Source organism: Lissotriton helveticus, chromosome 12, assembly GCF_964261635.1.
Source record: "Lissotriton helveticus chromosome 12, aLisHel1.1, whole genome shotgun sequence".
Taxonomy (NCBI): domain Eukaryota; kingdom Metazoa; phylum Chordata; class Amphibia; order Caudata; family Salamandridae; genus Lissotriton; species Lissotriton helveticus.
The window spans coordinates 329458973-329481128 of NC_136073.1; positions in this window are offsets into that span (position 1 = coordinate 329458973).

Here is a 22156-nt window from a genome sequence, read left to right on the forward strand (position 1 = left end):
GCTGAAATTTGAATAAAAAATAAATATATCAGTAGAGATAGGGCACTGTTGGGTTTAAGTTCTGACAGGTACTTTTGAGGCATGAAGTAGTACTATTAAAAGTGCCTGTGAAAAAGCCTATGTAAATTCATAATTATACCACAGAAACCTAAATCAATCCATAATTATAATAAACAAGCCTTCCTCAATGTCTAACTCTTACAGAGGGATAGTATATAACTATCTGAAAATGTTTTCAAATGTATAAAATAATATCTTACCTTTTAAAAACAAGTTTAAGTTGTGAGTGAAAATGATCTTGCAATGTAGTTCAGGAAGTAGTAGTCAAAATGGCTGTTTCTCTCTCTTTTTTTATATATATTCAGGTACATAACCAATCAAATGTCAGGTAAAAAAAGTAGAAAATGAAAGTAACATTTTAATTGGTTGTCAATTCCAACACTTCAGATGTGTTTTGTGAAGTAATTTACCTCAGGGTATTTGGAGAGGTCTACAGGCTAAATGGCTAAATGGAATTCCAACCAAATTTGTGAAAATGGTAATGATTGGTATGTAGTATGAGTTAATCTATATTTGGTGACATTGTCTCCAGGGTTTTTTCTGTAAATTACTTTCCCACCTTTTTTAATGGAGCGCTTCCCGGTGAGCGCCCCGGTACGCGAACCGGCAGCGTTACGGGATTCCACCATTTTGTGTTTCGGTCGAATTAAGATACAGGATGGAGGGCAAATAATGTTCAGGTTGGGTAGAAGGGGGCACGGTAGACGTATCTTGACCCCCTAGGTTTTCTGAGGGTGGCTGAGGAGGCCCATATGTGCGGAAAAAAAACATTTTTATAAAAAAAATTGAGCGGTTAGCGTTCGGTGCGCGTACCGGGTAGCGCTCCGGGGAGCGTACTTTGTTGAAAATTAGTGAAAAAAGTTAGAGTAAAATAATAATTGTGAGGGATCAGATGTAGGGTAGCTCTGAAAAGAGCTTTTGGGTCCTGTGGCTGATGTAGGTACCTACAAGTAGGTAGCAATGCACAGTCTTAAATTGAGGATGAAAATTCTGTTCCCCTCATCTGAGAAGTGAACTCCATCTCCTCTGTAGATATCTTGCATGTAGTAACGCAAGTTATTGTTGTACATGGAGCCCATTCCATGGTCTCTCATGTAAGCTGAAACAGACTTATTTACATGCTTCCTCGATTTCTCAATTTGTGGACAAAATTGGTTCGACCACCTCCATTTCTGTCTTTGGCATATATTTGAATATACCAAGGCAGTTTGAGGAAAAAGTGCCATCAATTGCTCAAAGGTGTTCTTTAAAAGCATTTCCAGACCTACCCCAGTCAAAGTGCCCAAGTCATTACCTCCACAGTGCACAATTAACAGGTCAGGTTTTGGCAAATGCAAAAAGGTTTTCACCAATGGTATCAATTGGTGACATTTTAATCCTCTGTGGCCAATCCACTTAATTTCCACATTTTGTAAATTGAGGTTAGGTAAATTTCTGTTGTCAGTATACCTTTGAGCCCAGTAGATGTAACTATGACCAACAATCCAGACAGAAAACATGGTGAGAGGAGGTTCTGCTGCAGTCAGATGAAGTGTGGCAATGAAATGGCAGTTGAAAAAATAAGAGTTTAAAATGAAAAAAACTGTGGAGTTTCTGTGTTAATGAAGCAGTAGCAGTGATTGGTGGATTTTGATTGCTGAAAACAGAAAGTTAGGGTGCATGGATGAGTTCTTTGAAAGATGTAATTTGAATGGTCAAGAAAAAATCATTTTATGAAAGATTGCACTGGATATGCAGGTGTACTGAGAGTTCAGAGTTCAATTGAAACATTGTTGTGTGAACTTGCAAACATCAGAGGTCTTTCAGGAGGTGGTTGCTATGCAAAAAAGCCAGAAAGGGCAGAGGGGGGAAGGGTGTTGATTTGAAAAAAGTGAGGGAAGAGTTTTGATTGGGTGACATGAGAGATATGTGTGATTATGCATGGGCGGATTTTACGAATTGGCAATCCGCGAACTTGCGTATTTACGGATTCGCAATCCGCAAAATCCGCGAACTCTCGCGAATTTGCGGATTTTTTTTTTTTTTATGTTCGCAAGGATTTCTGCCAGTTCGCGAGGGTTCTGTACCAGTTCGCAATTGCGAACTTACTTGTCGGCTCGCAACGGCCGCGACTATGTTGTTTCTACATCTGGTTCATCATCACAGGTTCACAGCACCCTCTGTTTCACCACTGCCACCCTCTGGTACACCCATGCCACCCTCTAGTACATCACTGCCACCCTCTGGTTGGTTTATCACTGTAGATTATGGGGGTGAAAAAAATCAAGCACACCTGCCCTGCTTCAACTGACATGAATTAATTTGGGGTTGATTAATGTGTCACTGAATTTAAACTTCCAGTCTGGCTGGCACCTGCTTCCTTATCTGTAATTTGCTGAACTCTGAAGGGGCCCCTCAGGAAGCACTACAGGGAATGGTTACTAATGATAAGATTGAACTTTTGCACCTGCTGAGTGCTTTCAGTATTGTCTGTAATTGCTTTCTGTTGCAGTGTAATTTTTTTAACAGGACCTTTGTTGTATACTTGTAGCTATTCTCTGAGCCTGCTGTGAGGGTCAGAGCAAGGTCATAGAATAGTTGCAAGTAGGCAAATGAACTCTGAAGCGGCCCCTCAGGAAGCACTACAGGGAATGGTTACTAATGATAAGATTGAACTTTTGCACCTGCTGAGTGCTTTCAGTATTGCAAAAATCCAAATATCCAGCAGCATCCACAAAAGTAATCCTTCCAGGTCAAGATCCATATCAAAGTGACCAGCACATGAAGAAAGCACTGGGAGGAGCCTGGTGGACAGGAACAGGAAGTTGGAGACTGTGGGGCACTTCCTTCCTCCCACCCCCACCCCCCAAAATGGACTCCTTGCAAAGAAAAAGTGCAGGCAAATGTCAACCTGAGGAGTTATTCTGATAAAAATCATAATTTTCAAGGTTTATGCTGCCTGCTGGTGGATTTCTTGTGCGAAATTGCAAATTTTGTAATCTCGCAATTGCGAGATTGTCGCTGCCCGCCGCATCTACGTGTTCGCAAGTATTTACTCCCGCGAAATTGTATAGTATTCTAGTTGGCAAGCAAAAAATCCGCTTCGCACGGATTTTACGAATTTCCGGCAAGTTCGCTAGAGTTCGCGGATTGCGAATTTACCGAAAATACGCAAAATCCGCGAGCAGAACGGATTTTACGCCCATGCTTATGTGTGATGAATTACAGCTTTTCTGTGCTTTTTATGGCTGCAGACTCTGGAGTGCATACCTTTTGCTCTGCTAAAGACAAATTGGTGTGTTTCTGAGACTGTTTTGAAACTCATAAAGTATTTGCTAAGGTGAGAAAAGATTCATTTAATTTAGATAGAGAATAGTATGGTTTAGGGAGAAAATTATGAAGAAAGTTGTGTATTTAAAATGTTGCTTTGTGTCAAGTGTTTTACAAATAGATTTTGTTTCTTTGTGTTACATAGCCATGTTAAAAGTGAAGCAAAAATAGTGCAAGGGTCTTACAAAAATGCTTTCATGTGTCTTAGGGTATTTTAACTCACTTCCCCATGAATGTATGAATATAATTTCTTTACAAGATGTGTTTAAAAACGTTTTTTGAAATCAATTAGGTTTCTTGATATGTACTGCTAGAGTTTCATAGGTTGCTTGGGGCATATTTTCAAGGCTTTTGAGTTCTTTTGATGTAATTTTTCCCATTTTAATTTAAGACCTTTCCCCGTGGTGCAAGGTCCTTGTAAATATGCTCCCATCTGTGCTTGGCAAATTTAGATTTTAATTCTTTGACTAACATAGCCATGTTAAAAGTGACCCAAAAATGTTGCAAGGGCCTTAAAAAAACCGCTTTCATGTGTCTTAGGCCATTTTAAGTCATTTCCCCTTGAATGTAGGTATATAATTGATTTAGATGATGTGTTTAAAAACGATTTTTGAAAACAATTAGGTTTCTTGATATGTACTGCTAGAGCTTCATAGGTTGCTTGGGGCATATTTATAAGGCCTTTGAGTCTCTCTGATGTTATTTTTCCCATTTTAATTTAAGACCTTTCCCCGTGGTGCAAGGTCCTTGTAAATACGCCCCCATCTGTGCTTGGCAAATTTAGATCTTGATTATTTGACTTACATAGCTATGTTAAAAGTGATCCAAAAATGGAGCAAGGGTCTTACAAAAATGCTTTCATGTGTCTTAGGGTATTTTAACTCACTTCCCCATGAATGTATGAATATAATTGCTTTACAAGATGTGTTTAAAAACGTTTTTTGAAATCAATTAGGTTTCTTGATATGTACTGCTAGAGTTTCATAGGTTGCTTGGGGCATATTTTCAAGGCTTTTGAGTTCCTTTGATGTAATTTTTCCCATTTTAATTTAAGACCTTTCCCCGTGGTGGAAGGTCCTTGTAAATACACCCCCATGTCTGCTTGGCAAATTTAGATTTTGATTATTTGACTAACATAGCCATGTTAAAAGTGACCCAAAAATGTTGCAAGGGCCTTAAAAAAAACGCTTTCATGTGTCTTAGGCCATTTTAAGTCATTTCCCCTTGAATGTAGGTATATAATTGATTTAGATGATGTGTTTAAAAACGATTTTTGAAATCAGTTAGGTTTCTTGATATGTAGTGCTAGAGTTTCATAGGTTGCTTGGGGTATATTTAAAAGGCATTTGAGTCCCTTTGATGTTATTTTTCCCATTTTAATTAAAGACATTTCCCCGTGGTGGAAGGTCCTTGTAAATACACCCCCATGTCTGCTTGGCAAATTTAGATTTTGATTATTTGACTTACATAGCCATGTTCCATACAGTTCTCACCTTCTGCGTAGTCTTTGATATACTACACTCCATCTGCACAATGAGATACGTAAGCAAAGGAAACACAGGTGATGTGATTGTGAACTGAGGAAAAGAAATTCCACATTTTTCAATTACATCACCTGTGTTTCCTAAGTTTACGAATGACATTGTGCAGATGAGGTTTAGGCCTGTCCCCGGACACAGAAGAGGTCTGGCCTTTGTTCAAGAGTGAAGTGGACATGACTTACTTCATTGGTAGGCCTTCACATGTATTATCTCCTCTGTACTCTTCAACAAGCGTAAATTTCATCTGCAACCCTGAGTAGGCCTCACCTTAAACAAACCTCTGGATAGGCCACACCTTATCGTCATCCTGAATCAATCATTTAAAATGTTAGGGACAGATTTATGATAGGTGTATGCCTCTTTTGCGTCACTGTGCGTCACTTTTGTGACGCAGCGGCGGTGCAAAAGATTTGCTATGTGGTGACATATTTACAACTTGATGCATCTAGGCAGATGTGTCATGCTGTAAAGTCCCGTGCCACATGAAACCGATGCAGCAGTGATGCAAAAGATGCACCATGTTGCAAGACAGGCCTCACTTCATCTCCAACAAGATAAGAAGCTGAATCTTCTGTAAATGTCAAAATTGTTGTATACACTGCTGAACTTCTGTGTACTCTTTGATATGCTAGACTCCATCTGCACTATGAGATACCTAAGCAAAGGAAACACAGGTGATGTGATTGTGAACTGAGGAAAAGAAATTCCACATTTTTCAATTACATCACCTGTGTTTCCTAAGTTTACGAATGACATTGTACAGATGAGGTTTAGGCCTGTCCACGGACACAGAAGAGGTCTGGCCTTTGTTCAAGAGTGAAGTGGACATGACTTACCTCATTGGTAGGCCTTCACATGTATTATCTCCTCTGTACTCTTCAACAAGCGTAAATTTCATCTGCAACCCTGAGTAGGCCTCACCTTAAACAAACCTCTGGATAGGCCACACCTTATCGTCATCCTGAATCAATCATTTAAAATGTTAGGGACAGATTTATGATAGGTGTGTGTCTCTTTTGCGTCACTGTGCGTCACTTTTGTGACGCAGCGGCGGTGCAAAAGATTTGCTATGTGGTGACATATTTACAACTTGATGCATCTAGGCAGATGTGTCATGCTGTAAAGTCCCGTGCCACATGAAACCGATGCAGCAGTGATGCAAAAGATGCACCATGTTGCAAGACAGGCCTCACTTCATCTCCAACAAGATAAGAAGCTGAATCTTCTGTAAATATCAAAATTGTTGTATACACTGCTGAACTTCTGTGTACTCTTTGATATGCTAGACTCCATCTGCACTATGAGATACCTAAGCAAAGGAAACACAGGTGATGTGATTGTGAAATGAGGAAAAGAAACTCCACATTTTTCAATTACATCACCTGTGTTTCCTAAGTTTACGAATGACATTGTGCAGATGAGGTTTAGGCCTGTCCACGGACACAGAAGAGGTCTGGCCTTTGTTCAAGAGTGAAGTGGACATGACTTACTTCATTGGTAGGCCTTCACATGTATTATCTCCTCTGTACTCTTCAACAAGCGTAAATTTCATCTGCAACCCTGAGTAGGCCTCACCTTAAACAAACCTCTGGATAGGCCACACCTTATCGTCATCCTGAATCAATCATTTAAAATGTTAGGGACAGATTTATGATAGGTGTATGCCTCTTTTGCGTCACTGTGCGTCACTTTTGTGACGCAGCGGCGGTGCAAAAGATTTGCTATGTGGTGACATATTTACAACTTGATGCATCTAGGCAGATGTGTCACGCTGTAAAGTCCCGTGCCACATGAAACCGATGCAGCAGTGATACAAAAGATGCACCATGTTGCAAGACAGGCCTCACTTCATCTCCAACAAGATAAGAAGCTGAATCTTCTGTAAATGTCAAAATTGTTGTATACACTGCTGAACTTCTGTGTACTCTTTGATATGCTAGACTCCATCTGCACTATGAGATACCTAAGCAAAGGAAACACAGGTGATGTGATTGTGAAATGAGGAAAAGAAACTCCACATTTTTCAATTACATCACCTGTGTTTTCTAACTTTATGAATGACATTGTGCAGATGAGCTTTAGGCCTGTCCACAGACACAGAAGTGGTCTGGCCTTTGTTCAAGAGTGAAGTGGACATGACTCACTTCATTGGTAGGCCTGGACATGTATTATCTCCTCTGTATTCTTAAACAAGCCTAAATTTCATCTGCAACCCTGAGTAGGCCTCACCTCAAACAAACCTCTGGATAGGCCACACCTTATCGTCATCCTAAATCAATCATTTAAAATGTTAGGGACAGATTTATGATAGGTGTGTGCCTCTTTCGCGCCGCTGTGCGTCACTTTTGTGACGCAGCGGCGGTGCAAAAGATTTGCTATGTTGTGACATATTTACAACTTGATGCATCTAGGCAGATGTGTCATGCTGTAAAGTCCTGTGCCACATGAAACCTGCGTCAGGTTTCATATAGGTGTTTTGTTGCAGGGTGGGCATTCATTTGCATGAAAGCCCTGTAAAACTAACACAGTGAAATTTAGAAGATTTCACTGAGTCAGCTTTATAGCATTGCTGAATCAAATCCTTACGCATGTTTGAAACAGGCATAAGGAGTGATGCACCATGCAATGTGAGGCTTCCTCCTGTGCATTGCAGTAGACATGTCGCGCTTACGACGTGATTCCTGCAATGTGCTGCTTTTGCGGCACAGATGCGTGACGCATCTGTGCTGTTTTTGCTCAATGGTGCTCCACATTGTAAATGCGGCACATCATGGGTGGCAGAGCAGCGGTGCACGTTAACTGGTGCATCCCCGGGGATGTGCCAGTTAACATAAATCTGCCCCTTTACATTTAAGTATGAGCAGGGTAAAAAGAGTTGGTGAGGCTTATCGAAGGTTAAGAAGAGATGAGTCCTGTTCACTGAAAACTTGGACATAGGCCTCACCTCCTCAGCATCGCTGGACATGGCTAAATAATAATTGCAAAATGTTACTCTTGTTAAACAATTTTAATATTATAGTCTCTGAGATTTATCTCTTACTCTGCAACATCTCATTGTTGTTCTCTTTCTTTAAAGATAACGACAACATCAACCATGAGTGATAATGAGCAATCCGTTGATCTCGATATTATCATTGAAATTGTGATTGAAACGTCAGTGGAAGTAGATCCCTTGGATGATTTAAATCCTGAGGATGATGAAGAACATGATGAGGATGCCGATTTGTCAGAATTGTATGACATAGGGTGGGAAGCTGACCTGCTTGAGCCTATGGAACTATAAACATTTATTTTTAAAAGTTACTGGAAATGAAAAATGAAAAATAAAAATGTAAACCGTTTCATTTAAAATTAAACAAAAATTCAAAAATAGGTTGTGTGTAGTGTCTTTAATAAAATATTCAAATATGCTCATAAAATTAGTTCAGATTCACATATAAAACAGCACAGGTCAAATGTAGAAGCATTCAATTTCTTTGCTACTATTGTGAATACTAAATTTGCCAATGCACTAAAAATGACAAGTAGTGTGTTACATTTTTGATGACTGTTATTGATTTACTGTTTGCTAATAGTGGTTAATAACATTTTTTATTATATTTTACCACAAATTCAACTGCAGATCATTTCAAAATTAAAGAATGCCTTCGAAGGACAGAAGGCGAAAGGCTACCAAACATCAAAGACAGCAGCTTAAAAAATTATTGCAGCAGACCTCTACAATAAAAACTCGTCAAGTCACCAAGAAAGGTCCGGGTAAGATAAAGAAATCATTCATAAGAAATATTTGTAGAAAAAAAAGTAGTACTACAGAAAATGTTTTAGTCCAGAAAAAGAGAAGCAATTTAAACGGAAAGGGAAGGCCAATCAAAAATGTTACTGCTAGAGCAGGAGATAACTCTGTGCATGGTAGTAGAAGGAAAAATCAGTTTAGGGACATTTGTAGACGAATGTTCCGCAACAGGATAATTGGCAATTTGTTAAAAAATATTAAGAAAGGTCAGCAGAAAGTGGTTTTTTATAAGAGAAAAAATAAATTGAGAAAGTTATTGATCAGGCATTTGAAATTAAGCGAAAGTTATTTATTTTGATAATCAATAGAATTAGGAAGCTAAACAAGGCAATTTATGATTTCAAAAGAAATAGTAGATGGAAGAGAACAGTTAATCGTAGTAATTTTTTTGAAGTTTTTTCAGGAGAATGGATGCATAGTTCAAGTTGTGAGGCATTTTTTAATGAGGAGAGTTATTTCCAGGATAATGATTTGGTGCATGCAGTTGACATCAGTGGTCGAGCTTATGAGGTGAAAGATGGTTGTCCAGTTGAAAAAGAAAAACTTGTGACAACAGAGGCAGAAGAGGTGTTAGGTAATGAGGTTTTAGGAAGACGTCCTAAGGGACCTGTGTACACCTGGAAGTGTAGTAGTATTTGCAGTGTGCGAAAGGATTCCATCAATTTGCTTTGTGATTTTGTACGGACATTTAATAAGAAAAGTTTGAAGCAGAAAATGAAGTTGTTGCAAGAATTAGATCCTTGCAGAGTGAGAGAAGTGACAGGTTTGCATGGTCATTCACTGGCTTGTCTTTCCAGGAGAGTATGCCAGAGTGTTTTTCATCATTTCAGGATGCTAGCAGTGCATCATAATAAAGTGATGAAATTAGTTAGAATGTTGTATTATGCTAAGAGTCCAGCAGTTATGCTTAAACAATTATGCACTGCTCTTTTGCATGGTTCTGAAATAGATGTGAAGAATATTTGTGAAGAAATTGAGTTTTGTTACTTTGGAAGTAAAGAGGAGAATGTTGAAATTGACCCAGAAGAAGAGGGTAATGTGGAAGATAGGCTACAGGTTTCCAGTACAGATAATTTTCAGAAGGAAATTGCCACGTTTCAGGTGAAATCAAGTGAGAGGCATAATTTCACTTGTGTGTGTTGTCGACGCACTTATTATAAGAATCAGACTAAGTTAGTGGATTTATATGCAAAAAATGTAAGGGAAAATAATAGTGAATGGAAGGATTTTGCAACATACTTGATGGTAGAAAATTGTTTTGATTTGGGATTGGATCAACGTGTGTGTACTTATTGTTGTAACAAATTAAATCAAAACCAGATGCCTGCTAGAGCGGTTCATAATAATCTGGAATTGGTTGAGATTCCTTCTGAATTGAAGGATTTAAATACTTATGAATCTGTTTTGATTCAAAGTATCCATCCCTTTCAGGCTATTGTAAGAATGGAGCCAAAGACAGGGAAATTGCCTCCATCAGATTTACAGAGAGGATTAAAGGGAAGAGTTGTTTATTTGCCTCTAGATTTGAAGAAAAACATTAATACAATTGGAGTAGAAAAAGTGGAAGAGGAACCTTTGGTTATCTTAGTTAATGGGGATCCGACAAAGAGTAAGAAAATATGGCAAGATTTAGTGGATGTTAGGAAAGTCAAAAAGGCAACATTGTATTTGAAAAAAAAACAATAAATACTATAAGAATGTATATGTTGCAGAAGAGGAAGTAAGTGAAGAAGAGGATAGCGATTTGTGTGCTGGTCAAATTGAGAAAGTAGAACCCTCTAAAAGTGAAGAAATATATGAACATTATAGTGTTCATTCTTTGCATTCCAAGAAAGTCATGGGGAATGCTATTGAGTTGTTTCAAATGAAACAAGCCAAAGGGAGTCCCATTAGTGTTTGGGAGGAAAGTTTGGAAGGTCGGTGTTTCCCACAGCTATTTCCAACAGGTCAAGGAGGAAGATATGATGAGCGAACTCATCAAATTCCTGCTTCTGAATACCGGACTTTACGATTGTATGCAGAAGATCCTAGGTTTCGACAATGCATTCCCTATTTGTTTCATCTCCTGTTTGAAAGCGATCTGTCTGGACTGTCATATGCAGTGAACCACATCTTGAAAAGTGGTGTACAGCTGCAAAATATCTCGGCAAGTGACTTTATGGATAAAGTCAATGTGCAAGACAGTATTTTGGATTCTCACCTGATTAATCTCATGGCGTGTCAGCGTGGTACTAATGAGTACTGGTACCGTCGTCATGGTGATTTAAAATGTATGCTGAGGAACTTAGGAACTCCCACATGGTTCCTCACTCTCAGCTGTGCCGAGTATGGCTGGGAAGGCTTACTTGAATTTCTACGAGAGGCAAATGGAAACATTGAAAATATCGAATTCAAGACACCCGGAGAACTGTGCTCTTTGGATCCAGTGAATGTATGCAGGTACTTCAATCATAGATTTGAAGCTATGATGTCTTTCATCATGAACAAGAGAAATCCACCTCTTGGAGAGGTGTTGGATTTCTTCTGGAGAAAGGAGTACCAAGCAAGAGGTGCTCCTCATATACATATGCTGCTGTGGATCAAGGATGCACCTAAATTTGGAACAGATCCAGAAGACTTAGTGATGAGTTTCATAGAACAGTATTCTACATGTGCTGTTCCAAACGCAAAGGAGGACAAAAGCCTAAGAGAACAAGTTCTACGCTTCCAAAGCCATCGTTGCGGAAAGAACTGTCGTCGTAAATTCAGAAACAAGGACAAGTTCTACACCAAATGTCGTTTCGCCTTTCCACGACCGGTGATTTCTAAAGGAAGAGTGAACAGTTTGATGTCTTCACTGCGACATAATGTGATGAAGAAATCACCTAAAAACACATACAATTTGAAAACGAACGAAGAGTCCAAGTATATCAACGACTACAACCCAGTGATTTTGTCCATGTGAAATGCTAACATGGATATACAGTTCGTGGCTGATAACTGTATGGCTGTGGCTCGGTATGTGACATCTTACATCACCAAAAAAGAAAAGACAGAATTGAAGGATATGTGGGAGGACATTTCCCATGAAAAGAGCCTCAGTAAGAAGTTGTACAGTTTCAGTCTGAAGATGTTGTCACATCGAGAAATCGGAGCTTACGAATGTTCTGACCGGTTGTCTTCAGCAAGTCTCTATGCCAAATCCAGGAGTATCGTTTGGGCGAGTCTTGGTCTTGCTGCAACGCGTAATCGAGTTCTGAAACCTGTGCGGGAAATTGAGTATTTGGCGGAAAAGGAGCCAAACAGTACTGATATTTTGAAGACCAACATGTTGGATACATATTATCCAAATAGAAGCAGACACCTCGAGAATGTTTGTCTGTATGAGGTTCTACAAAATTACATATTCAAGAGGAACATCAAAGAAGATATTGATAAAGGAGTGTATGCTGTAATTGGAAGTGAGGGATGTCTCGTCAAGCAAAGAAAATGCCACTTGGTAAACCATCGAAAATTGTGTGGGGAATCTCCTGAAAAAAAAGAGTTTTTCTATTTAGCACTTTCGCAACTTTTCAAGCCTTGGCGTGCAGAAGAGGAACTGCTTGGAGATTTCCTCTGTTACGAAGACTCTTTCAATGCCGCCAAGGAGACCATAGAATGTCCTGTTTTTCTCAAATATCTAGAAATGTTGAATGCGGAAATCGAGCAGGAAGCAATGATTGCAGCCGAGATTGCTAGAGACAGTTCTCAGGACAGTCAGAGTTCTGTTTCATTGAGTCAGGATCCACTAGGAGGACCAGTTATCGAAAATGAAGCTGCCACTGCCATGATTGAAGTGGAAAGAGCCATGGCACATGCTCGGGAGGATGCGGTTAACTCAGAAGAGTTGGAAAGAAAACTCAACATTGAGCAGAGGAAAATATATGACGAAGTTACCAACCAAATTGATCATGGATTAAGTCATGAGAAGAAAGAGTGCTCATGTACGTCGTTGAAACATGTCCGACTGTACGTGAGTGGAGAAGCGGGAACTGGAAAAAGTTTCCTCATTAAAGCAATTTCATGTTATTTGCAGAAAAGGACTGAGTCATCGCTGTCTTGTGTTGTCACCGCTCCAACTGGACTGGCAGCACATAACATTAAAGGTATTACTTTGCATCGTCTATTGATGCTGCCAGTGGAGCATGATAACAAATTACAATACCACAAGTTATCTGGAGATGCTTGTTGTGAAGTTTCAAGAGTCTTGAAGAAAATGAAACTTCTTATCATTGACGAAGTAAGCATGGTTTCCAATGTCATGCTTGCCTTTGTGCATTTGAGAATGCAAGAAGTTCTCAAAACAGAGTATGATGTGTTATTTGGTGGCAAACACATCATTGTTTTCGGTGATCTTCTGCAGCTGACACCAGTGAAAGGACAACCTGTGTTCAAAATGCTCACGCATGAAGATACCAGGAAGTGCCTAGGGAGCATTGGCAACGTTAATATATGGTTAAACTTCAATTATGCTGAACTGCATGAAAATATGCGTCAGGCGAAGGATGAAGATTACAAGAATATTCTACAAGATGTTAGAATCGGAAAAGTGACCGAGCATGGGAAAGAAGCTTTACATGCACGATTACTGTCAAATTTGTATCCAGAACAAGACGTTGTGCCTGAGAATATTTTTCAGAAAATTACTGAGAAGAAATCTGGAATATGTTTGATGCCAACTCTTGCAGAATGTGCCATCTTCAACAACAAAATGTTGTATTTAGAAAACCAAGATATTGTGAAACTGGAAACTATTGACAGAGTAGAGCATATGGGATCAACAATTATTTTGTCTGAGAATTTGAAATCAAAATTGGATTCATTAGAGAAGAGTATATCTAAAACTGCGGGTTTTGAAAAGACTCTGAATGTGTGCTTAAATTGCCGTATAATTTTAAGAAGGAATTTACATGTTGAAAGAGGTCTGGTAAATGGATCAATGGGTAATGTTGTTGATTTTGTGAAAATAGAAATAGGGATGAAAATGAATTTTTAAAAATTAAATTTGATGGCATTGACGAAGTACAGCTAATTGGTCGTTGCTCTGCTAGGTTTTTGCTTGTGAAAGACTTATATGTTCGCCGTAAACAGTTTCCTGTTTGCTTGGCATATGCGGTGACAATCCATAAATCGCAAGGTTTAAGTGTAGACAGTGCATTGGTGAATATTGGCAGTTCTGTGTTCAAGGAGGGTATGGCATATGTGGCATTGTCACGAGTCAGAACTTTATCGGGATTTTACTTGAGTGAGTGTGATGTCACAAACATTTGTGCGGATCTAGACTGTGTTAAGGAATACAATAGGTTAAGAAGAGAGTATGCGCCACATTTGCCTCAATATGCTTTGTTTGAGAAACGTGTGGTAGGCCGGAAACGAAGAAATGTGACCAATAGTAGGGAGGTTGTAGCAAAAAGACGAAAAGTCGATGAACCAGAAATTATAAGCAGAAAGGAAAAGGATTTTGTTGAAGATGTTGTTGGTTTTCAATTTGAAAACAGTTCTGGTGTCAACTGCTATGCTAATGTAGTGGTTAATGTTTTGTTTTCTCTAGAAACTTTAAAACAAGAGATTGTGGTCAATTCGGATCAGAGATTTAGCAGTTTGTTGAATTCTGTGTTAGAGAAATGTAGCACTGATAGAACAAAAATAGAAAGTGTGTCTGAAATTCGAAATCTGTTAGACAGATGTTCAGGCCAAACACAATTCTCTCAAAATATTCAGCAAGATTGTCAGGAGTTTTTAATGTATATGCTTGATGTATTGCATGATGAAGGTGTAGATGTAGATCACCTGTTTGGGCTTTCTTATCAATGGCAGCATGACTGCGAGAACTGTAGGGTATCAAGTACTACTAGTGTAGACACAGAAAAATTTATATATTTAACTTTGCCAGACAGTAAATCAGTGTCCTTTAATAAGCTAGTAAAAGCAGCTGATCACAACATGGAGTGTAGCCAATGTAAGTCTGAAATGTTGTCAACATTATTTATACGAACATATGGCCAGTATGTTATTTTAATGTTCCAACGATGTAGGCCTGATGGAACAAAATTGACAACTTTGATTAAAAATTTTGTGGCTTCACAGTTGTCAATATCAGGAAGGACTTTTGTAACTGCAGCAATTATATATCATGACGGTCCTTCAATAACATCAGGACATTACACAGCTTATTTAAAGTCTAGAAATGGCTGGTCATTCTGCAATGATTCTGTTTTAACTTTTTTTTAAAAATTGCCTTTTGACCTTAAAAATTCTTACCTGGTATTTTTAAAACCAAAATTTTAGGGAAGGAATCTCAGGATTTGCTCTGAGGAATTTCAAGAGGTTCTAATGGCTCCTACACAATTTGGCCTTGAGGATAAGTGTAGTACAGAGTCAAAAGTTATTTTTGAGTTTTAAATAGTTCCTGGAAAAAAAGAAGGTTTTCTTACAGAAAGTGGTGGGCACGGATTAGTTAAAGGACAACAGAGTATTTCCCAAAGCAAACGGTGTTCTTACCATAACACTTGACATCATGGAAAAATAGCTGCACTTTGAATGAGTTCAGAAAAACTGTTTCTTTTTATAAGCTAATTCAAGCAGCCAATAAAAACATGGAGTAGAGGTATTGTAAGTCTGCAATGCTGTCTAGATTATTTGACCAAACTTTTGGTTATAATGTCATTTTAAAATTCCAACTATATAAACCTGATGAAAGTAAGTCTTCAACTTTAATTACAAATGTTGTGGCTACACAGTCGTTTATTTTAGGAAGAACATTTTTAACTGCAGCTATTATATGACATGATGGTCCTTTGACAAGATCCGCTAATTACACAGCTTATTGAAAATGTAAAAAAAGCTGCTGTTTCGTAAATGATTCCTATTTGACTACGATACAATGTTGCCTTTTTACTTAAAAATATTCTTACTTTCTGTTTTCAGAAAAGAGAATTTAGGGTAGGTAACTGGTCTATAATGATTCTAGGGGTTGATATAATTTTATCTACTGTTTTAAATTGCTTTGTGATTAAAAGTGATGTAGAGAATTAAATAATTGTAGTAGTCATAGAGGTAGTGTAAGTCTGCTTCATAGTAAGCAGTATCAGTGTCATAGGAAATGTGGAACATGAGTGAGCAAGAAGGGTAAGATATTACTAGTCCAGGATTGTGAAAGTGATCTTGAACGTTTTCTTTCTCAAAGTTGCGGAAATACAAAATGACGGGATTTGCTTAGAAGAATTCCAAGAGTTATAAATGGCTCTTACACGATTTGGCCTTGTGGAAACGTGTGGTAGAGTGCGAGAAGTCATTTATTGTATGTAACATATTTTTCAAAACGATGGAGGTTTTCTTTCAGAAAGTGGCGGGCTCAAAATATTAGCAGCACAACAGAGTGTAAGCTGTTCATAGGACATCATTCGACGTCATGGAAAGTAAGTTAATTTTAAGGAGTTCTGATTTCTGATTTGTCATGTTGTATGGGTTTTTTAAACACAATCATTTTGATTGTGTTTTTTCCCCCCGCTGTTATATGATGAATACCTTCAAGTCACTGTTTTTAGTGAAATTTGATAAATTCTGAGAACAGCAAAAATAAACCATTTAACATGTATAATTAATTCTGTACTTTTTGTATTTATGATATACATTTAGAAATGTGTAGTAGACATGAAGAAGCTGAGGCTTCTGTAAGTGTCAAAGTTGTTGCATACAGTGCTCACATTCTACGTAGTCTTTCATATGATAGACTACATTTCCACAATGAGATACCTAAGCAAAGGAAACACAGGTGATGTGATTGTGAAATGAGGAAAAGAAACTCCACATTTTTCAATTACATTACCTGTGTTTCCTAACATTACGAATCACATTGTGCAGATGAGGTTTAGGCCTGTCCAGAGAGATAGAGGAGGTCTGGCCTTTGTTCAAGAGTGCAGTGGACATGACTCACTTCGTTGGTAGGCCTGCACATGTATTATCTCCTCTGTACTTTTCAAGAAGCTAAATTTCATCTGCAAAACTGAGTAGGACTCACCTGAAAGAAATCTGTGGATAGGCTACACCTTATCAGCATCTAGAAACAATCATTTAAAATGTTAAGGGCAGTTTTATGAAGGCTGTGTGCCTCTTTTGTGCCGCTGTTCCGTCACTTTTGTGTAAAAGATGCACCATGTTGCAAGATAGGCCTCAGTTCATTTCCAGCAAGATACCGTCACTTTAAAATGTATATAATTAGTACTGTGTAGGGGGCATGCAGAAGCTGAGGCTTCAGTAAGTGTCAAAGTTGTTGCATGCAGTGCGTACTCTTTCATATGCTGGACTACATCTGCACAATGAGATACCTAACCAAAGGAAACACAAGTGATGTGATTGTGAAATGAGCAAAAGAAATTGCACGTTTTTCAAATACATTACCTGTGTTTCCTAACATTACGAATCACATTGTGCAGATGAAGTTTAGGCTTGTCCAGGGAAACAGAGGAGGTCTGAACTTTATTGGTAGGCCTGCACATGTATTATCTCCTCTGTACTCTTCAACAAGCCTAAATTTCATCTGCAACCCTGAGTAGGCCTCACCTGAAACAAACGTCTGGATAGGACACACCTTATTGCCATCCTGAAATAATCATTTAAAATGTTAGGAACAGTTTTATGATGATTGTGCACCTCTTTTGCGCTGCCATTGCGTCACTTTTGTGAGACAACAGCAGTGCAAAAGATGCACCATGTTCCAAGATAGGCCTCACTTCATCTGCATCAAGATACTGTTAGTTTAAAATGTATATCTTTAGGACTGTGTAGGGGGCCTGGAGAAGCAGAGGCTTCTGTAAGTGTCAAAGTTGTTGAAAAACTGTTTGTCCTTCAATCTTTTCCCTTGTCTTTTCTAATTTTTAAATACATGTTTTAATATTTTTCAAATGTTTGTTCTCTCTTTCACAGATTGAAAGTATAAAAATAACAAGTGACTAAGTTAACGACAATTATAAGGTAAATGTTTTGTACTCTTTTCGTTACATTTCTATCACATTTAACTACTATTAGTTCCACTGCTTCATTTCTTTAACCCTCACTTTCCTGCCTTTGCTACTTCCCTCATTCCTTTCTCTATTACTTACTTACTCTACTCCTTCCACTCCTTTTCTCAGTCCCTCTCTTCTCATAGTTCCTCACTCTTGTTCACTCACTCCGTCTCTATTACTCTTAGTGTCTATGACTGATCACTCTTTCACTACTTGTTCATTATGCTTTCTCTGTGTAGTTGAAGCACACTAAGGGGCATATTATGAACACAGCCAATAAAATTATTGCTGCTTTTATCGGCAGAAAACTGCTGCAAATGCGGCTTTAGCGACACATTTCTGCCAATAAAAGCTGCGAAACTTTTATTGCCTATGTTGATAATATGCCCCTATGTTATTTACATTTCTTTGCTGTTTCAATTATTCCTTTTCTGTTACTTCTTCTTTTCTGCTTTCTGTTTTTTCTCTCTGTTATTCCACATGTTTTAATCTTATTTTGAACATTCACTCACATTCTCTAAGAAACTCTTCTTTGTTATTCTTCTACTCTCCTTTTTTTCTTTCACTTCCTTATCTATTTTGTTTTTCACAATTATACCCTCTTCCATCTTTTCTTCGGTAAATAGATCTATTAAACAGTATCTCTGGTTTAGTCCCTATAGCTGTCTTTCTTTTAACATTACTCTCTGTTTACTTCCCTTATACTTACTCTTCTTTTTTTTTTTTTTTTAAATTTTGGTTCGCTACCGGGTCGCGTACCGGGGAGCGAACCGGGAAGCAAACCAAAAGAAATAGAGGTTGCCAGAGTGCTAAACATTCTAGCAATTTTTTTATAAAGGGGAGGTAGTTCTGAAAAGAACTTTTTTTTAATGTTTTTGTTGTTTTATATTTTGTTTTTATTTTTCTGAACATTTTTTGTATTTTTTGAACAATTTTATGTTTTTTTTGGTTGTTTGGGGGGAAACAACGAAAAACAGGCATTAGAAAGGGCTCAACAGGAGCAAAAAAAAAATTATTTTTTGGGGCGTTTTGAGCACTTGTGCTTTTCATATGCTCTGTTTATCAAATTGACACTCATATTTGCACATGAGAGTAAGTTACCACAATAAAGACACACTATCTTCATGTGCACAAAATTTTCTTGAATGTTTGGCACTGTTTCCCGTGCCTCTGGCCCCGACAGAGTTACCTGTGCCGATGTACTGGCCACAGGAGTTGGTGGGTTGTCTTGGAGGTCACGCATCTCTGCCATGCTGTAATTCAGTGGATGCCACCTCTGCATATGACGGTGCATAGTATAGTTGCCGAAACTATACTTTTTATTTGTGCCTCTAGATAAATCTTCTTTGCATATGAGGCATGTCACATAGCGAGCATTCACTTTTTTTTGTCCTTGAGGAAAAGAAAAAAACTGCCAAATAAAACTATTTTTGTGGTGAGATATCCGGGGCTCCTCACGTAAAAACTGTCTTGGCTGTACTTCCTCTTCCTCTTCTTCATCCTCTTCCTCCTCTGTGTTGGGAAGGAACTGTGGAGGTGGTCCTCTCTTCCTTGGTGGTGGTGGTGGTGGTGGGGGTGCACCAGCTGCAGCTACTACTGAAGCCATTTTCTACTAAGCAAAATAGGTCTTCCTTTCACAAAGTTGAAAGTCAGAGTGAGAAAAAAGGTGGGGGCTTTCATCATTTTGGAAAAAAAATTGTTCTAAACCAATGAAAAGTGTTATTTTTAGGTCACATGACCTAGCCTTACATCATTAGGAAACCAAAAGTGAAATGAACCAATGAAAAGTTTTATTAACAAGTCACATGACCTGTTACGCTTACGTTACGCGCTGCGGGCCGCGCCCCGGATCGCTTCCGGGGAGCTGCGCTTCGCGCCTCGGTTCGCGTACCGGAGCACTTCCGGGTGCGCTAACGCGGCGCGTCATAAGACGCATTACGCGACAACGCGATACGTCGCGCTTCCGGGACGCGTCACGATGTTGATTTCTAACGCAGCAGTTGCGCAAACGGAACGTTTACCGGTTCACGTACCGAGTCGCGGCACCAAATTGAGCTAACGGGAGTTACCCGGTTCGCGGACCGGGAGCGAACCAAAACATAATAATAATTTTTTTTTTTATTAATAAACATATAAAATATATTTTTTGATTTAAAGAAGAATACATTTTAAAGCTTTTGATATTTGCTATTAAAACCCATTGAAACTCACAGAAAAAACCATAGGTTATAGACCATATATAGTTAGGAATTAGCATTTACAAAACCTTGAAAATTCACTGAAAAAACCATAGGTTATAGACCATATATAGTTAGGAATTAGCATTTAAAAAACCTTTTTTTTACTCACACAAAACCATTGAAATTCCATATATAGTTAGTTGTACTAACTATATATCGCGCACCCGCAATCCACTGCTGATCATGTCACATATTACATCATTCATGACATGGTCAGTGACATCACTGATGACATCACTGATGACATCTCAAATGACATCACTGATGACATCACTGATGACATCTCAAATGACATCACTGATGACATCACTGATGACATCTCAAATGACATCATTGATGATATCACTGATGACATCACTGATGACATCATTTATGACATCTCAAATGACATCACCGATGACATCACTGATGACATCACTGATCACATCTCAAAAGACATCACTGATGACATCACTGATGACATTAGTCATGTGATAATACGATGAATCTCTTCAGACTCTAATAAAAACTTAGATACACTCAGTGTAAACAGACACTCACAGACTGTCACTCATCCATGGAGTTACTCACACACCTAGTCAGTCATGCAAAGAATCAATCTCACATCCATTTCCTCAACTATACAGTTATACACACCTTACTTATTCAAACATATACTAACACATATTTACTCTCTTATACAATCCCTGATACAAGTTCACAATGATCCATACAGCCACTCACACATTCACTGGCTCTTATGCATAGTTATTTATATATGTCAACTCTCACATGTACTGTGTTTTACATATGTACTTACTTTGACATGTAGCACTTAGATATCCATTCACTCACCAATACACTCATGCACACAGTCAACCACCCATACAGCTGTTTCCACATGCACTTTTGAACCCATACATCTAGTGAATCAACTGCTCACACATCTATGCACAGAGTTATACACCTCCCAGCCACCCACACACACACTCAGTCTCCCATACAAATACTTAGGCAATCAACCAATAACCCATATAGTTACTCATATAGCTACTGATCAACACATGCAGCAGTTTACAGAACAACAGACATAATGATGCACAAATTAAAACAGTTTAGTCACTAACCCATGCACTCAGTGAGACACATTTAATCAGTCACTCATACAGTCAGTCATGCACCTAATAAATCCTTCATCCAGACACTTATAAATCCACTCATTCTTCAATATGTAAGACATATTTTAACTTTACAGAAACATACAGTCACTGGATGTTGTCATCAGTGATGTCATCAGTGATGTCATTTGAGATGTCATCAGTGATGTCATCAGTGATGTCATTTGAGATGTCATCAGTGATGTCATCAGTGATGTCACTGACCATGTCATGAATGATGTAATATGTGACATGATCAGCAGTGGATTGCGGGTGCGCGATATATAGTTAGTACAACTAACTATATATGGAATTTCAATGGTTTTGTGTGAGTAAAAAAAAGGTTTTTTAAATGCTAATTCCTAACTATATATGGTCTATAACCTATGGTTTTTTCAGTGAATTTTCAAGGTTTTGTAAATGCTAATTCCTAAATATATATGGTCTATAACCTAAGTTTTTTTCTGTGAATATATATATATATAAGACATATTTAAATAACGAACCAAACCACTTTCACTGGATGTCATCAGTGATGTAATTTGAGATGTCATCAGTGATGTCATCAGTGATGTTACTGACCATGTCATGAATGATATAATATGTGACATCATCAGCAGAGGATTGCGGGCGCGCAAGTTATAGAACTAACTATAACAAAGGATTTTCAATGGTTTTGTATGAGTCAAATGTCCAGCTAACTATAACACCCCTAAAACTTATGTTTTTTTCAGTGAATTTCAAAGGTTTTTTAAATGTGAATTCCTAACTATAACACCCCTGAAGCCTATGTTGTTTTCAGTGAATTTCAAAGGGTTTTTAAATGCTAACTCCTAACTATAACATATCTCAAACCTATGTTTTTTTAGTGAATTTAAAAAAGAAATTCAATGATAATTTTTAAATATATTTATTCTTTTATTTATATTTTCTAGCTATATATTTTTTTTAGATATGTTCTTTTTTAAATTACATTACAAATTAAATTTTTTTTACATAAAAATATTTTTTTTCATTATTTTATATTGTTTATAATATACTTAAATTATTTTTA